The 15707-nt window shown below is 36.4% G+C and overlaps 1 protein-coding gene across 7 annotated transcripts in view; it reads right to left on the minus strand.

Moving 5' to 3' along the window:
- CDH19 (cadherin 19) overlaps positions 1-15707 on the minus strand; it is a 120409-nt gene that overhangs the window by 52036 nt on the left and 52666 nt on the right. For 6 of the 7 annotated variants that reach the window (XR_003923099.2, XM_030012406.2, XM_030012408.2 and 3 more), the window contains exon 2: positions 9961-10052. The gene's annotated coding sequence lies outside the window, so the exon portion shown is untranslated. Of the gene's footprint in view, positions 1-1325; positions 1396-9960; positions 10053-15707 lie in introns of all 7 variants that reach the window. The other variant, XM_030012407.2, reaches the window with a different exon arrangement.

Consider the following 15707-nt stretch of genomic DNA (forward strand, 5'->3'; position numbering starts at 1 on the left):
ACATATTGTATGTTTTACAACCTCACGCCACAGTATTTTAGTCATTCTCATTCCGTTACTGGAGTTATATTAATCACCAAAAGACATGAGTAAACCAACAAGGAGAAATAGCCTTTTCCTGAATTAAAGCCAGTGACTATTGGTGCTATTCTATTCCATTTGAACTTTGTCATATAAAACTGGCTGCACAATACCTATTTCCTAGTGGATGTGAGCATACAAGATGAGACAGCCAGTCTTTTGCCTTCTTCAACCCTGTTCCACCAGTATTTTTAGAACAAAGCAATTGGTTGCTGATCTGCAATTTGCTGGAGATACATGTAGCTGGGACCAGCTCAATATTTCTGGGTTTGTTCAGCATTCCTATGTTCAGCTTCCCTTAGGTGACTGCTGCCACTGCTGTGACTCTGTGGACAAAGTTTCTCATGATTTTGGAAATATGAAATAATTATTTCACTCACTGTTATCAATCATATTACACAGAGCTCGAAGTACAGCTTCAAACACTTCAGTCATGTCCAAGGCAGATGGAGACTCAAGTCTTCTCATTGCAATTCCTTTGAGCTCCTTTAGAAACAACCTGATAGAGATGACCCAACCCATCTAAAAAGTCTCTGGGTACAAAGAAGGAGTCACCCACACCATTCCTATCAACAGAATAGAGCGTATGGAGAACGATAAAGTTCTGGTGGGCAAGACTCTGCCAGACTGCTTTTGTTATGCAGAGGTGACACTTTGGAGTGCTGGTTAAGGTCAACACTGCATATTGGTGGAACAAAAGGCAATCTGATATTACTGTAAACTTTCCCTGTGAGTCCTTGTGTTACTGTTTTTCAGCGGGAACCAAGATAATATTAAAATTAAATCTGGAACATCAGAAAGTAATAAAGAAAAATTAAAAGTTTCTTTGGGAGTCTACTGAAATCCCCCAAGGGGATCAGCAGGTATCACTGAGCACATCACACTGACACACATGCAGAGCTCCAGCAGATTCCCCAGAGGTAATTAAACCTTGAGGATTTCTCCCTGGTTGGTATGGTATCTTCTCTTATTTTGGAAGCATTGCTTTTCTGCATGTTATTAACTGAAGAATAGAAGTTATTTGATGAATAGTTTCATAGACAAAAGACACAGATATTCCCACTTCACTTTCTTGTGAGGAAGAAAAAGAAAAGAAAAATGAAGTAGGTATAGCTGTGTCTCTTGTCTAAACACTGGTGGATTAATGATTATATTTAGTTCTTTTTCACAGACTATTCTGCCATACAGTTACATCCTACTTCAGTCCAGATGCTTACTTGCTAAAGAAAAATTGAAATGCTTACCTTAGGACTTAACTTTATGAAAAATTATGTTCATTTTCTGCAGTCATTCAATAGCTTCAGCAATTTTTTTCTGATGAAAAAATCAATTTAGTAAACAGATGCTGAGACGCTAAAAGATTCAGTTATGCCAGTAGTTGTGGTACACTGCATTCTCTACACTAAAAATAAGTAAATGTTTTGTTTTAATTGTAGCTTTCCTTAACTATGACTATTATTTATTTTTAAGATAGTTTGCACTGTAGAAAATTATGACTAAACCCACGTCTTTTAGCATAAATATTTTGCTGATTAAAAAGACTAACACATGTACACAGTAAAAACAGAAATTCTTGCCTTCTGGCATTTGCTTTTTATCGTAGAGAAGTAGCAAATCCAATTACAAGATGTTTGATTCACTGGGCAAATCCTACTGGAACATTTTCGGCTCTGCAGGATACCACTCAGTACTGAAGAACCACTTGTCAGCATAACGATGTAAAGGACCACATTCCGTGATTCACACTTGAATCTGTTTGCCAAATGAATTTCAGGAAGGCACTTCATGAAATGCTCCAAAACTCTCTTTAGGATTCAGATTCCTTTTTTTTTTTTTTTTTTTTTTTTGCTTTCATTCATAATTATTCTTTGCATACACTAAAACTAATAGTGCAATGAATTCACCTCTCCCATGGTTTTTGAGGAGATTTAGTTCCTCCAAACATGAAATGCCCAAGGATAAAAAGAAGCTTCAACATTTCAGTTAAGCAGATGCTTTTTGCTATAATTTGACTTATTGTTAAACAGGTGGTTTTGGTTTTAGAGTCAATTTTCCACATAAAATGAGGTAAATCAGAAACACCCTTAAATGAAATCATCAAGTCTATGTCAATGGGAAACTGGACTGAAATCAGATTCAAATGCTTATATTTGAGAGAACTTACCAGGACTCATTTGTAAAGTAAATAAATAATCATAAAACCAGTCTCTTACAAGCAGTTAAAGAAACCATACCTTCACATAAAAAAAAAGTAAGGAAAGAAAAAAAGATAATTTTTTATTTTCATTAACTTACCCTGTGATCTGTTTATTAATGAAACACATTAAGGTAAATAAAACAGGGAACAATTACTTTTAACAGTGTTAAGAGTTTTCATTATAAGTTATAAAATTTGCTCTGATACCTAATACAGTTTAAAGATACAATTTAAATTCATGAACAGACAATGTCTCTTGCATACATATGTACATGTACACTGTGCACCACCACAGTGGAAGTCAGTTGGAAAAATGCTGAAAGAATGCACCTCCCTCAGAAAGGCTGCAATAATATCAGACAGGAAAGGGTAGAAATTGCCTGCTTTTCAGTAGAGACAACAAACTGAAGAGTATTTGTAGTTTTCAGAATAGGGAGTAGAGATGGAAAATACTTAATTGACAAACTTGCTAAAAATATAATATCGTCTCATGCCTTTTTATTCTTTTAGTCTAGTTCTCAGCTGATGAATCTTCCATTATCTCTTGCAATGGAGTAACCTTAGTTTCAGTTCTGCTTAGGTCTCAATGTGCAGAGGCTTATCTCTTCCATATTCGTTTTTTTTAATATTTCACTGTTCTGCTCCGCTACCAGGAACAAATCTTATCCTCTTTCTTCACTTATTCTATTAATTACATTAAAGGCTAATATCCTTTTTTAATCTGTCTCATATACCAAAGATGTATTAATCCAGTGCCGTTCTTATTTGATTCCATTAAACTTTGTAAGCACTTTCCAGGTGCCAAGGTATTCAGAACAGGATAGGAACAGAGCATTAGGTCATCCAGGCCAACTAAAGAGTGTTGTATAATCAATTTAATGTAAAAGATTTTCAAAAAGGATTTCTTTTCTTTTCTGTTCTGTTTCAAGGTGTGGAATAAAATATTCCAGGTATACTCCAACAAAACCCATCAGATTTGCAAACTGTGCTTTTTTTTTTTTTTTTTTTTAATGAAATCACATTTTATGAGAGTCATAAAAAAAATCCTAAAAATAGAATGCCTTGTCTAGCTATTGATATTGCATCCTCCAAAAATTCTTGACTTTAAACCTATTTTTAAAGGATAGGAGTTACTTTAGACCCCTCTGATATTCCTATGTCCTAACATCAGAGAGCAGTTTTAGGTAAAAAAAAAATAAATTTAAAAAATCTAAGTTGCATTGTATCTGGGACCTAAGTCTTGACACTCTTCATAGTCAAGTTGCCTTTTCTTCCTATAATATCTCAGAGCATAAATTTTGTCCGTCACTTTCATGCTTATCCATAAAATAAAATTCCTCTTTCTCCTATCATCTTGCTATTTGGTACATGCAACATATCTCTTCCTGCAAAATTAAGGGGGAAAATACTGTTTATACTTCCATTATCATTCAACATAGTCCTTACCTTGAATTGAATTAAGATATCTTGGGACATTCTTATTAATTATAAATTCCCTTTTGACTAAAAATCCATTAATCAGGAAGTCAGGAACACCACTAGAATTTGTGTTGAAACTTGCCTTTCTAAAAGTCATTGTTCAGGTCATACTGTGGTTTTGGGTGGTTATTACAATGTATTGTATCTATGTAGGAAATAGCTTTTGAAAAGTTCCTAGCTATTATTTGGTGCCATGAACACCCACACATACTTCTGGCAAAATGCTGTCTTTTTAACACACTTTTTTTCTCAGGTCCTTAAATTCTGGTCATTCTTGAAGTGTATTACAGTAGTTTAGAAAGGAAAAGAGAAAGAAAAAAAGCAGTGAGAGCAGTGGAAAATTGGATTAAAAATTCAATATGGCTAAAGACTTCAAAGCAACCCCCAAAATTCAGCTGATATTGTTTCAGCTAATTGTTATTGTTAGTTGTTAAGATTACTTATCTTCTGGACTAATACTCCTGATAGAAGAAAGCCAGACACCCAGTTCTTTTTGAAGCTGGCAAAATATTGTTATTTCTCCATATTTTCTGTTCTGTTTTTTTTTAACTTTTCATTCATTTCTTTCTTTTTCCAGCCCGTTTTTACCTTACTACAACATGATTCTTCCTTTTCCTAGCCTACATCAAATTCTCCTTTCTCACCGAGAAGCTGAGCCACTGAGGGTCCCTCCCCACTTTTTTCCCAATCTTCATTTAAAAACTGTTTTTCTGTTTGCACCTAAGATCAATGAACTACCTACTCACCATCAGTTCTGTCCCCACCACTGTAACTTATCTGCAATAACAGTTTATTGCATCTTTATCCAAGTTTTTTACCTCTCTAATCTTTGTGTGTCATTATCCCCCCATCACCTGTGTGAGCCTCTGTTGCTTCTCTGTTCAATGTTATCTCTCAATCAGGCCTCTCTGTACAGATTTCTTTTGATATTTTATTTCATAGAAACCTATTGTAAAAAATAAATTGTGCTGTATTATATTGTTGAGCCAGAGTCCCTGTGAGTCATTCAGAGGGTAATTTTGCCTATTTCAAGAGTGCTTATGTACTTTGTAGCCTTAGCTGTTGTATCTCCAACTAAGCATGTATTCTCAGTACTTTATGTATTACTGGAACGTTAAAATGCACAATCAAACTCAACACTTTTCAAATTCATTACTTACTTTTTCTTTCACTTAAGCCAAGAAGCAGGTGGAGGAGAGGCAGAAATAGGAGGAGTTCACACTAAAAGTAAACCCTGGCTAGGATGACTTTAATAGGGTAGGAATCACGCTGAGTGGTAAGTGACAAGAAGTGAGAGACTAGAAGAGCCTGGTGTTTAAAAGGTAACACTTGGTTTTCATGCAGTGATTAAGAAAGAAAGAAGCTAGACAGAGTCAGACCTGCATTGGAAAGGAGCACCAGGTGTGCTGGGCCAGGGGTCTTTCAGTCCACAGGAGACATTCACAGGATGAATTGCCTCCTGGTCCACGCAGACCACTGTACAGCCGGGCTGGGGAAACCAGCAGGCAGGTCCTTTGCTCGTTCCAATTTTTTCCTCAGCTTTAAAAGCCAGACTTAGCTAAAATCTATAGATATATCTAGTTTAGCTCAATTGAAGTTATTCAGAAATATTACTTCTGGAATGGTTTTGTGTCCTTTCAGCTGAAATCTGTAGGAGTTGCAGAAATTCAGTGCAAGAGCCCCATGTCTGTTAGAAAGCAGCAGAGAGCTCTGTTAATTATTAAGTACTCTCCCAGTTGTTTCAAAAGAATAACTAAAACATCAAAGTCTGGTGTTGGTGCTGTGACATCAGCGTGGCGCGGCACATGGTCAAAGTAGCTTCTCTGGAGCAAAGGAGGTAAGAGAATGGATTAAAATATAGAAGAAGTTATTATTTTCAGAAGTTATTATAGAAGTTATTGTTTTCAGACCTTGATGGTGAAGCGGCCAGACATGTACTACCAAAAGAAGTTTGGCAGTCAAGAAAGGAGCAGAGGTTATGGAAGGCAGAACTAGTCTGAAAAGATTTCAAAGATCCATGAAGAATTGTGTTGAAAAGCAGGAGACAGAAGGCTTGGCAGTTGAACTAAGGAAGAAATGTGAGGCCTTTGCAAACAGCAAACTTATCCGCAGATGATGCATGTTTGAAGAGCTAACAGCTCCAGGATTTCTGTGTTTCTTTTAAATAAGAATGTGTAAAGGTGAAATATTAACTTCCTGAATAAATTTTCTGAATAAAGAAAACAAAGTAACAAGGTAAAGTTTAAAAAAAACAAAACCAAACCCAAAACCAATGAACACCAAACTAAATGAAACTTTAAAGTATATTATGGGTAAAATTGACTTTCTAAAACTAATTTTATACCATTATCTGTATTAATTTTCTCAAATAGAAGGAAACATAACCAATGCTTGCCCTTGGAAACGCGCCTATAAAAATTAGGCACTTATGGTGTTTAGTTGGCAAAATATGACCAGGACTACTTCAGTAAGCTTTATTACTATTTATATTGGTAACTTTTACATGTCTCTGTAAATTCAGCTAGCAACTCATGAAGAAGAGCAGGAAAAACAAGCATGGATTGTATTTCCCAAACCTCACTGCATTAATTACTATGTTTGTGACAGGAGTGGGGGAGTTTCCTCTAGGAAATAATATTTTAAGAAAATCCCAGGCTAGGACATAGGAGACCTCTTCATGGACATAGGCATATTTTTTGTGAAATTGATGTGTAAGACTTTGGGTACTTCTTTCAAAGTTCATCCCTTCATCGTGGCTCATGAAAATTTGTAGTGAAGAAATAGCACTTCAAAGTCCATTGAAATGAGTGGATACTTTTCAAGCCACTTTTTGGCCTTGGACCTGGCCATCAGCATGCCTGCTTTGTAGACATTTCTTTTCCTTTGCCAGGCTTGGGAGCATTCTCTGGTTCCTACGCAGCCGAGTGAATAAATTCAATGCAGATAAAGATATGAATATGCATGAGTTCTCAAAGATGCCATGATTCACTAAATCAGATTGTTTAAATTTGATCCCAAAATAAGTTCTTACAAAAGAAGTTACTGAAATAGGTTTCTATGGATATCTCACTTCTTTAAAACTAGTTTCATCCACATAATTCCCCTTCTTCCAGGAGTCTGTCAGAGTTTCTGACTTTAATTCATTGCAAGCCAGCTGAAACTGGGAAGTCCATAAAGTTGCCATAGTAACTGAATGGACAAAGACCTAATTCACTAGTTTATATAAGCCAGAACTCATATCCTGCAGACAGTAATGGTCTTAAATTATTTAGGTCTATAAAGTCCACTGTTAATGGATTATATATATATATTTAATAAATAGGTGTCAGTTCCTTAGCTAGTGAAAAATGGGCTTTGATAGCTCCATGCTTTCTCAGAAGTAGTTGTGTGTTGGATAGTAAGCCAATCAAAAAGTCAAGGGGAATGAAAAGGAACAAGAAACCAGCATATGGTAACAGTAGTGCTTTCCATGTTAAAAGATACTATGAGTTATAGTATTAATTTATTAAGAGTTTATTTCGAAAAAGTTCCCCAAACTGAGCTGTTAAACTCCATAAAAGCTGTGTGGATTTAACAGTAACAGAGGATGGCACGCTCTGAATTTTGCAATCTAATGAAAACAATGGGACTAGAGTCAATTGTTATTGTTCCCAGTCCACAGATAAAATTTGCAGTGACACTGCTCAGGTACCAAGAAAGATGTGGAAGAGCAAGACTGAAGGAGAAGTTTCTTATAGAATGGGTTATGAATCACACCATTTTGTCATGGGCATTCTTTTGGATTAAAATAAGTGTGGCATAGTCAACTGTTTTGCTGGGTGGTGTCAAGATGGATGTGACAAAATTAAGTAACAAAAAGTATTTATATATTTGCTTAGTTCTGATAATTCCCTGCTTCTCAGCTTCTTGATCACGAACTGAAAGTCTTTTACTTTGAATTGATTTGAGATTACCCACTAACTCTGAGAACAATAACAGTTTTCTTTTTGTCTGCTTAATTTTGCCCTCCTTCCCCCCATCTTCTGCTTTATGCAACATTTAGCAATTGGGCAGATTAAAATCGTAAAACAGGCCTGCTGCACTGCAAATTTCCTAAATAGCATGGGTAAATATAAATATCATAAACATTGTTTGGGAACTTTGCACTAGTAAATGTATAGGGTCATTTTAATCATTGAATCTACCTATAACTTCAGTGTCTTAGAGAACCAATTCTATATAATTTAATTCCCTAGATTAATGATTTCTGTAGCTCTTTTTCATGAGATTCCTGAGTACATCAGTTATTCATTTTAATCCTGCAAGTGTGAAAAGAACAGCCCAGATGGGAATTGCCAGTACAGCTTTATTGTATTTTATGTTGCTTTATTTCATTCTTTTCTTGCATTTTAATTCTAGTGCCAGCTTTCAGCAGGATGTTGAACCTGAAAGTTTCCCCTGCACATTTAATACAAAGAGCAGACTGACACCTCTATTTCACCCTAGGTGGAATTCCACTGCTCATCATTCTATCAGACTTTATCAATAGATTCACATTTTGTGTCATGCTAGCTATGTCCTATAATTCCAGCTGGTTTGGGTCCTTTTACAGATTCTTGCCCAGGACTTGTAAATAGTGGATAAATGGCAGGAGAGCCAACAGGATGTGGAAAACTATTCAGAGAAATAAGAAGAAGATTGTTAACAAAAGTGAAAGAAAACAAGCAACAGTTAGATACACCACTATCATAAATTTCTTTTGTTGTCTCATACAATAATAGAAGGGTTGGTTTTTTTTTGTGATTTTAGGAAAGTTTTGCTTTGTCCAGGAAGCTCTCATGAGCTGTGAGATAACATAGGCAGCTTCCTTAATGATCAGTTTCCTCTCATCTCCCTTTCCCAAGCTCACTACTGTTCAGCGCATTTTGACTTTTTAGAGGTCTCTTATGGAAAATGTTTTTTATTAGATGTCCTATAATTCAGGACTTCTAATATACAACTAGTTTTTATGGGGGTTTTTTTGCTTAGGTTTTTTTTTTTTTTGTCCCTCAAAGACAGTTACAGAGCATATGAACTTTGTATTGTGCGTGTTACTGTCTATTTACCCTTCAACAGTAAACATTAATTTTAAAGAAAATATCTGTCCTCTGGACACTCAGAATTAAAAGGCCACTCTGAAAATCAGTGCCTAAATCACAGAAATATATTTAACTGCTTTCACAAAGGACATCATATGCCAGTGTAATGAATGCAAGGGTATTTTCCTGTGCAGGGTGTTTGCAAAATACAGAGATGTTCTCAATTACCTTGGGTTGAAACTTCATTCAGTAGTGCATCATAATTTCACTAGCACTTTGTTTAAAAAATCATAAGATTAAAGTATTTAGACAACTGGCTGAAAATTCGTGTAGAGATAAACTGGGATTACTCCTTGGTCTCACGGTTTTGCTATAGAGACAGATGTACAAAAGAGCACTAATATTTTAATCGAGTTCCTGCTGTTATTACCAACAACTGTCAGACAGGAAAGTAAATTCTGTACATTTTCACTCTCATTTTCCTTCAAATTACTTTTGTGACCTCCTTGCCCTTAACTGAAATATGACTCAAAATGTGCGTCGCTAATGCTGATTATGTTATTGTACTATTTCACCCTCACAGCTGTGCGGTAACAAAGGGGTAGAAGCAGGGACAGGGTATTGGCATGGTACTATGGCATCTTAAGAATGGCACAGAAATCCCCCACTCTGGGAAGGGGCCAGGGCTGTTATCCACACAAAAAGCGGTAGCATAGCAATGTGAAAACAAAATAAAAATGCCCCACTGGCTAGAAAATACAATTTTCCTAACAAACAAATAAATACAAGGGCTTCAAGCTTTCGCAGAATGTGAAAATAAGCTCTACTGTGTAGATTAACCAATAAATCTAATGTGCTGACTCTACTCATTGCTGAAATAGTGTCAAGAAGGATTAGGTAAAACTAAAAGAAACAAATGTATGAAACATTCACACACAGCCCCCAGAAGAAAAGAGGTAACGTGGCAGCTAGAACAGGGAATAGATAAGGGTTATTAGATCTTCTGAATCTGCCTTTTGGGATGTCTTGCCATTTTCTCTACTTGATATCAGGTGACTTTTACAGAACACACAGAGCAATATTCAAAATAAATAAATAGAACAGTACTACTGCTTAAAACTGATTAGCTTGAAAAAAATATTTTACCTTGAGGAAATGGTTGAACTCTGAGCTGTTTCAAAGTTGAAAAATTCCAAGCTGATCAAATTCTCTGAAATGCTTCAAAAGAATATCTTTCTCTGTTAAAAAGAATCAGAAGGAAAAAAAAAAGTTATCTCATACAAATCCAGTTGGTTCATATAAACAGGAAGAGAGGGCATTTTTATCTGTAGATCACATCACTTGATTTTTTTTTCAAAGTGATATCAAACTGGATGCTGAACTATTTGCAGCTGGGATCAAATAGAGACCAAGCAGGCTTTGTGAAAAGGCAATCTTAAAGCAAAATATGATCTATTATCAGGATTCTTGCAATTCGGTCTATTTGGATTTACAATGCCATCTTTGTGGAAACAGCAACTGATTCAGTATACAGGCCACATAATTCATCTACAATGAAAGCACTTCACCTTGAAGAGCACTTCCTCCACCGGCTCTCAGTAGAACATTGTTCTCTATTAAAAATTCAGTTCTTTTTGTGCTAAATGGTAAATGAATTGTAAGAAGTCCCCTTTTTACCCCCTCAGAGTACTACCTTGCTCTTCTCCAATCCTCTTAAAGGAGAGTTTATAGTTTATAGCTTATAGTTTAACATAAGTTTTTTCAGTAGCACCATGACTTTAGGCTGCCTTTTCCCTCTCTTCTAACACCAGCCACTTTTGCTGCCCCTGGTCAACCCCTCTTGTTTGTTGTTTGAATGGAGAAATTGTATGCTATGAATTGAACAAACTAGAAAAAAAAAAAAAAAGTTTTTTTGCTAGGTTATTTACTACTTGTACAATAGAAGGGAAGGTTTGAAGGGAGAAAATGCCTGATAAGGTAGGAGAGTGGCTTGGATGCTTACAGCATGTTTATGGCTTCATCTCCTTAGTAAAGATGGTACTGTTTCTTTTCAAGGCTAAGGTTAATCTCTTCATGTCACAGCGCTTTTTCTTATATAGTGTTCAGTTTGTTCAGCATCTTAATACAATATCTAAGAACTACTTCCAACCTCACTACATCTAAATCCAAATCCAAATGCTCATACCTCTTTAGAATGCTTAGACAATATCCCTGAAACAATGGGGGTTTTTTCTGTGTAGGAGACAGAAGGATGAAAAGAATGGAAAGAAAATTAATATTTCAAGATAATGCCTTTTGATAAGATTTTAGCACAATTTCCTAACTGATACATAAATATCACAAAGATTGGCTCAATACAAGAATCAGTGCAAAATAGAAAGTACTTAGTACTTAATCACTTTACCCACCCGATAACCAAGATTCTTCCTGGCTTTCTCATTCTTTATAGAAAGAGGTCTTTGACTGGGTTGAGTTTAATGGAATAAATTGAACTCCATGGGTTTTGCGTAAGGCTATCAGCAAAGGGCAAATGAATCTAAAAAAGTGGTAAATTATTCCCCTGCTGTAATTGTAACTTGCAAGATGGTTACGAGAGAAAGGCATAATAATTTTTGTTTTCTTTATCACAGATTTAGAAATGGGAGAGTTAAAAGGCATTATGAATATTGGAAAACAAAGCATAAAGTAAATATATATACAGTTACTGCATTGTTAGAAGTATTTCAGAAGTTCAAAGTGTAAAATAATTTCCAACACTAAAAAGGATGGGTTTTTAACACATCATTAATATCACTGGTGGACTATTGCTGTACAACCAGGTTGTGGCCTTGTAAATGATCAAAAATAAACCCCAACTTATGTTTGCTAATTAAGGAGCTTATGTGTGATTTAATGGACATGATATTAGATTCTTTCCTTTTTTATCTATGTAGTTTATTTTTTAAATAAATGGTAAATAGTGGTAAAGGCACAGACTTTTATGCAAATTTACCAATATATCTATAGCTAGCTACCTAATGGAGAAGTCCTGAAGATCTAAAGCAATTACTGTTGAGGTATGCCCTCTAAAAATGTTTTCAGTCATTGTGACTTCAGTGCAAGACACTTGAATGAAACTTCTTTTTAAAAACTAAAAACTGTGCCCATGGTATTTTATGCCCATTGTTTATAAATATGTTGGTGTTTAAAAATAAAAATGGTGGGTTTTGCATGTGAAAACCATAGTTTAGTATTTTATTTTTTCAAAGCTTGAAAAGGGTTATTTGTTTTCTTTAAATTCATTTCCTCTCAAGATAGAGGGATGTAAGAATATATAACTTTGAATTTGATTTTTTCGAACTGATTTTTAACTAACTGTTAACTTCATGAAGCAGTAGGGGGCAAGGCCGAGCAGGCCATGACTAATAAACCTCCTGTGATTTGTCAGCACTGCAGCTGCAGCCTGCATGCCCGAGCTTGGCAGCGTGACTGGCAGCAGGGCTGGGCTGGCTCAGCATCCCCTGGTTATCTCCTTCCCCCAGATGTGGGAGGCAGCAAGCTGTCAGCGGCTGCTGAGGCTGTCACCTCTGGTTCTCCCTTGCATCAAGCAATCGATGTGTCTGATGGGCAAATACCTTACATTGTCTTTTACACAGATGAACTTGCCACCACTTGACAGAGTTCCAACCTTTTACACCTATTAAGGAAGGAAACAATAATGCTGTCCTCTTCTCTCTAGGGTTTTCTATATGCTACCTCTGACTGTGTCCTAAATGAATCAAGAAATCAATTTGCAGCCTCTCTGCCTCAGTTGAATCAAACTTATTCACAGTTTCTGCTGAGTAAAAAACATCCAGTGCTTCTCCACAGTTATCCACTGTCACTTTGACAAGATACATCAGAGCCTTGGCCAAAGTTACAATGTCCAAAATGTTTAATCCCCCCCCCCCCCCCCTTTTTTTTTGTTAGCTTTACTTGTTACTTTTTTATTATTTTATTACAGTACCTTTATTAGTACTGTTTGTGTGAATTAATTCTACTCCTAGAATCATTGCCTGCTAAATACAACTGCTAAATGAGGTAGAAAAATTAATTGTATTATCAGAAGAACAGAACATAATATGGAATAAAGTTCCTTTTTATTGAAAAATTGTGACTACAAGATGAAATATTACAGTGTTTATTGTGGACTCATAGATTTTATAGGCCTGTTAATAACCTAAGAGTTCATCTAATTTTTTTCCATGCCTGTGAATGATTATTCTTTATGGCATAGATAACATATTTCTTTTTAATAATACAAAGCCTGAGGCTCCCATGTTTCCTTAAGACTGCATTTACTAATTTAAGCACCTGAAAGTTAAAGACCTAGCGTAACATGCCTGTGCAGGCTCCCTCAGTAGTCGATGGAAAGAGAAAGGCATCTGTGGTTTACTGCGTTGTAAGAAAGATAACTAACATACAAAGTCTAAATCACCCTCTTTCTGTCTAAAGAAGATCTTGACAATTAACCTAAGCTAATAAATTACCTAAAAGACATCTACAAACAGGTCAGATGAACTACATTCTTAGTCTTATTGTCATCCCCATAGAAATATTCTATTTTTGAGCAAGTTCTTTCACTTCTGAGTTCATATTAATATTAGTGAGGATCAAGGTACATCTTGTTAAATATGTAAGTATTAATTTACAGTTAGGAGTATAGCTTACAGCTCCTCTGTTAGATATGTTTTGCATTTTAGGTAGAGATAGATGAATCCAGTAAAGGAAATTAGACCAGAACAAAGATCTTTCATAGATTAACTAGCTTAAAATAATGTTTGAAATTCTTATAAAACATGCTATATGTCTTCTTGGTACAAGTTACTTTGAATTATAAGAGGAACACTTTTTAGAAACCATTTGTCTCTAGATTGGACAGGAGGAATAATATTATCCAAAGGACTTGACATTTCTTCATGTTTTCCAGTATATTAAAAAAAAAAGTCTTCACGAAACTTTTTCTCACACATTTTGAATCCTTACTTAACACAGCTGATTACCGGAATGCTCTTCCTCTGTATGGTTACTATGATTTATGATCTATATGACCATAATGTCATACTACTATGGTATCATACTACAGTATGTAAATCATAGATACTATGTGATAGTGTAGAAAGAAGGAAAACGTTTCTTTTGGATGTGAAAACACATCAAAGCAAACCTAAGTTTTCTTTGTTTCCTCACTTTATTGTTTTCTGTGATTTTGTGACATACATATTGAAACTCTCACATTTTTCATGCATTATAGGTGAATACGATTTCAGTCTTTTAGTGACATCGGTTCATTCTCCAATAGGTTCTGCTATGTGGGCCTGTAGGCTCATCTCACTTCCCCGGTTTAGGTATAGCGAGCATTGCTCCAACATACCCAGACTTAAAAAAAGAAAGCCTACACACAACAATTACAAATTCCTAGAAATCTAAAGTTGCTGACTGTAAAAGGCCACAGAAATTGTTCCAACAGAGTTTATCTTCAGATATCCTACTGAAATAGTATACCTTTTACTCTCTGACATTTGTGATTAGTAATACTCAGCAATACTTGTTTTCATTTGAAACAAAATGGACTGAATCAGGTTATGGTAGGTCAGACTTAAGCAGTATTTCTCCACTTGGAAATCAGCTGTTATTCTGGAGAGGCTATGTATTAGAAAAAAAAAAAAAAAAAAAAAAAGCAAGGAAAAAAAAAGGAAAACCACACAACAAAAACCCCAATAGACAGAAAAGCAAAAATCCATGATTTATGACAATGTACGTTTTTCACATCTTTGAATTATTTACATTTCCAGTTTTTATAATATAACTGGAAAATGTGATTATAAATTTACATTTCAGAGTTTCTATGAATACTTCATACAGGCAACAAACCCATGTTCGTAGACACTATATTTGGGGGTAAGTTCTCGCTTTAAATTTTCTTTTCTTCTGACAGAATAGCTTCATTTGCGGGAAATAAACAATATCGTCTACTGAGAAAAGCTTTTTTTTTTTAATGTAACTTAATTCTTAGGTTTGGTTTTAAGGACTCAGTGTAATAGGAACTTTTTGTTTGGTTTCATTAATGCTGGGTTGCTAAGAGCAGGCAGTTACTTGTCTGGGTCGTTCAGATGGTGGTGGTGGAACTAGCTCTGCCCATCAAGAGAGAACGATTCAGGATCCGGCCTTGGTGTGCTCCCATCGCATGCAGCTTGGAGTGCTGCTCTGCGTTAGCTGCTCCTACTGATGTATTTCTTGAGAAATTTGCTACCCGTCCGTATGTGCACGGCTGGGCCTGGCAGGGCTGGGATGCACATCCCACGGCACAGGGCAGCAGCCCTGTCACCAGAACAACGAAACACCTCGGGCGCAGTCAGCCTCCCCATGGCTGCGGGAGCTGCCACCAGAGAAGAAAAGCCCAGAGGGGCCCGGCCACAACCACAGCCACATCCCTGGGCAGGTGTGGGGTGCTGAGGGGATTCGAATGGGGGATCCCAGTCAGATATTGCCTGTGGAACCAGTAATTGATGGGGTTGGGATCGCTGAGGGAGAGACCCTGGAGGTACATGGGGGAGGGACCCCAGGGGTATGTGAGGGGGAGAAACTATTTGGGTACCCGTGGGAGGACTCTAAGAGGGAACTGGAGAGAGGGACCCCCCCAGAGACAGCCCCATCCCAGACTGTGCACCACTAGGGACTGCTGTGCTGACGTGTCTGATCTTCTTCCTGGAGGGCACCATCTCCCCTCCGCAGGTCAGGGGAGTCGTGTCCCCTGTAAAAAATCTCATCTAGCTGTGATTAAAATGTTCAGGTAACTGAGCCCATCTAGTCTCCACACTGTCAAATTGGTCTCAAACTGTGACAGTCTTTGAGTCTAGGCTCTGTTTTCCTGT

The sequence above is a fragment of the Aquila chrysaetos genome, chromosome 4, assembly GCF_900496995.4.
Source record: "Aquila chrysaetos chrysaetos chromosome 4, bAquChr1.4, whole genome shotgun sequence".
Classification (NCBI taxonomy): Eukaryota; Metazoa; Chordata; class Aves; order Accipitriformes; family Accipitridae; genus Aquila; species Aquila chrysaetos.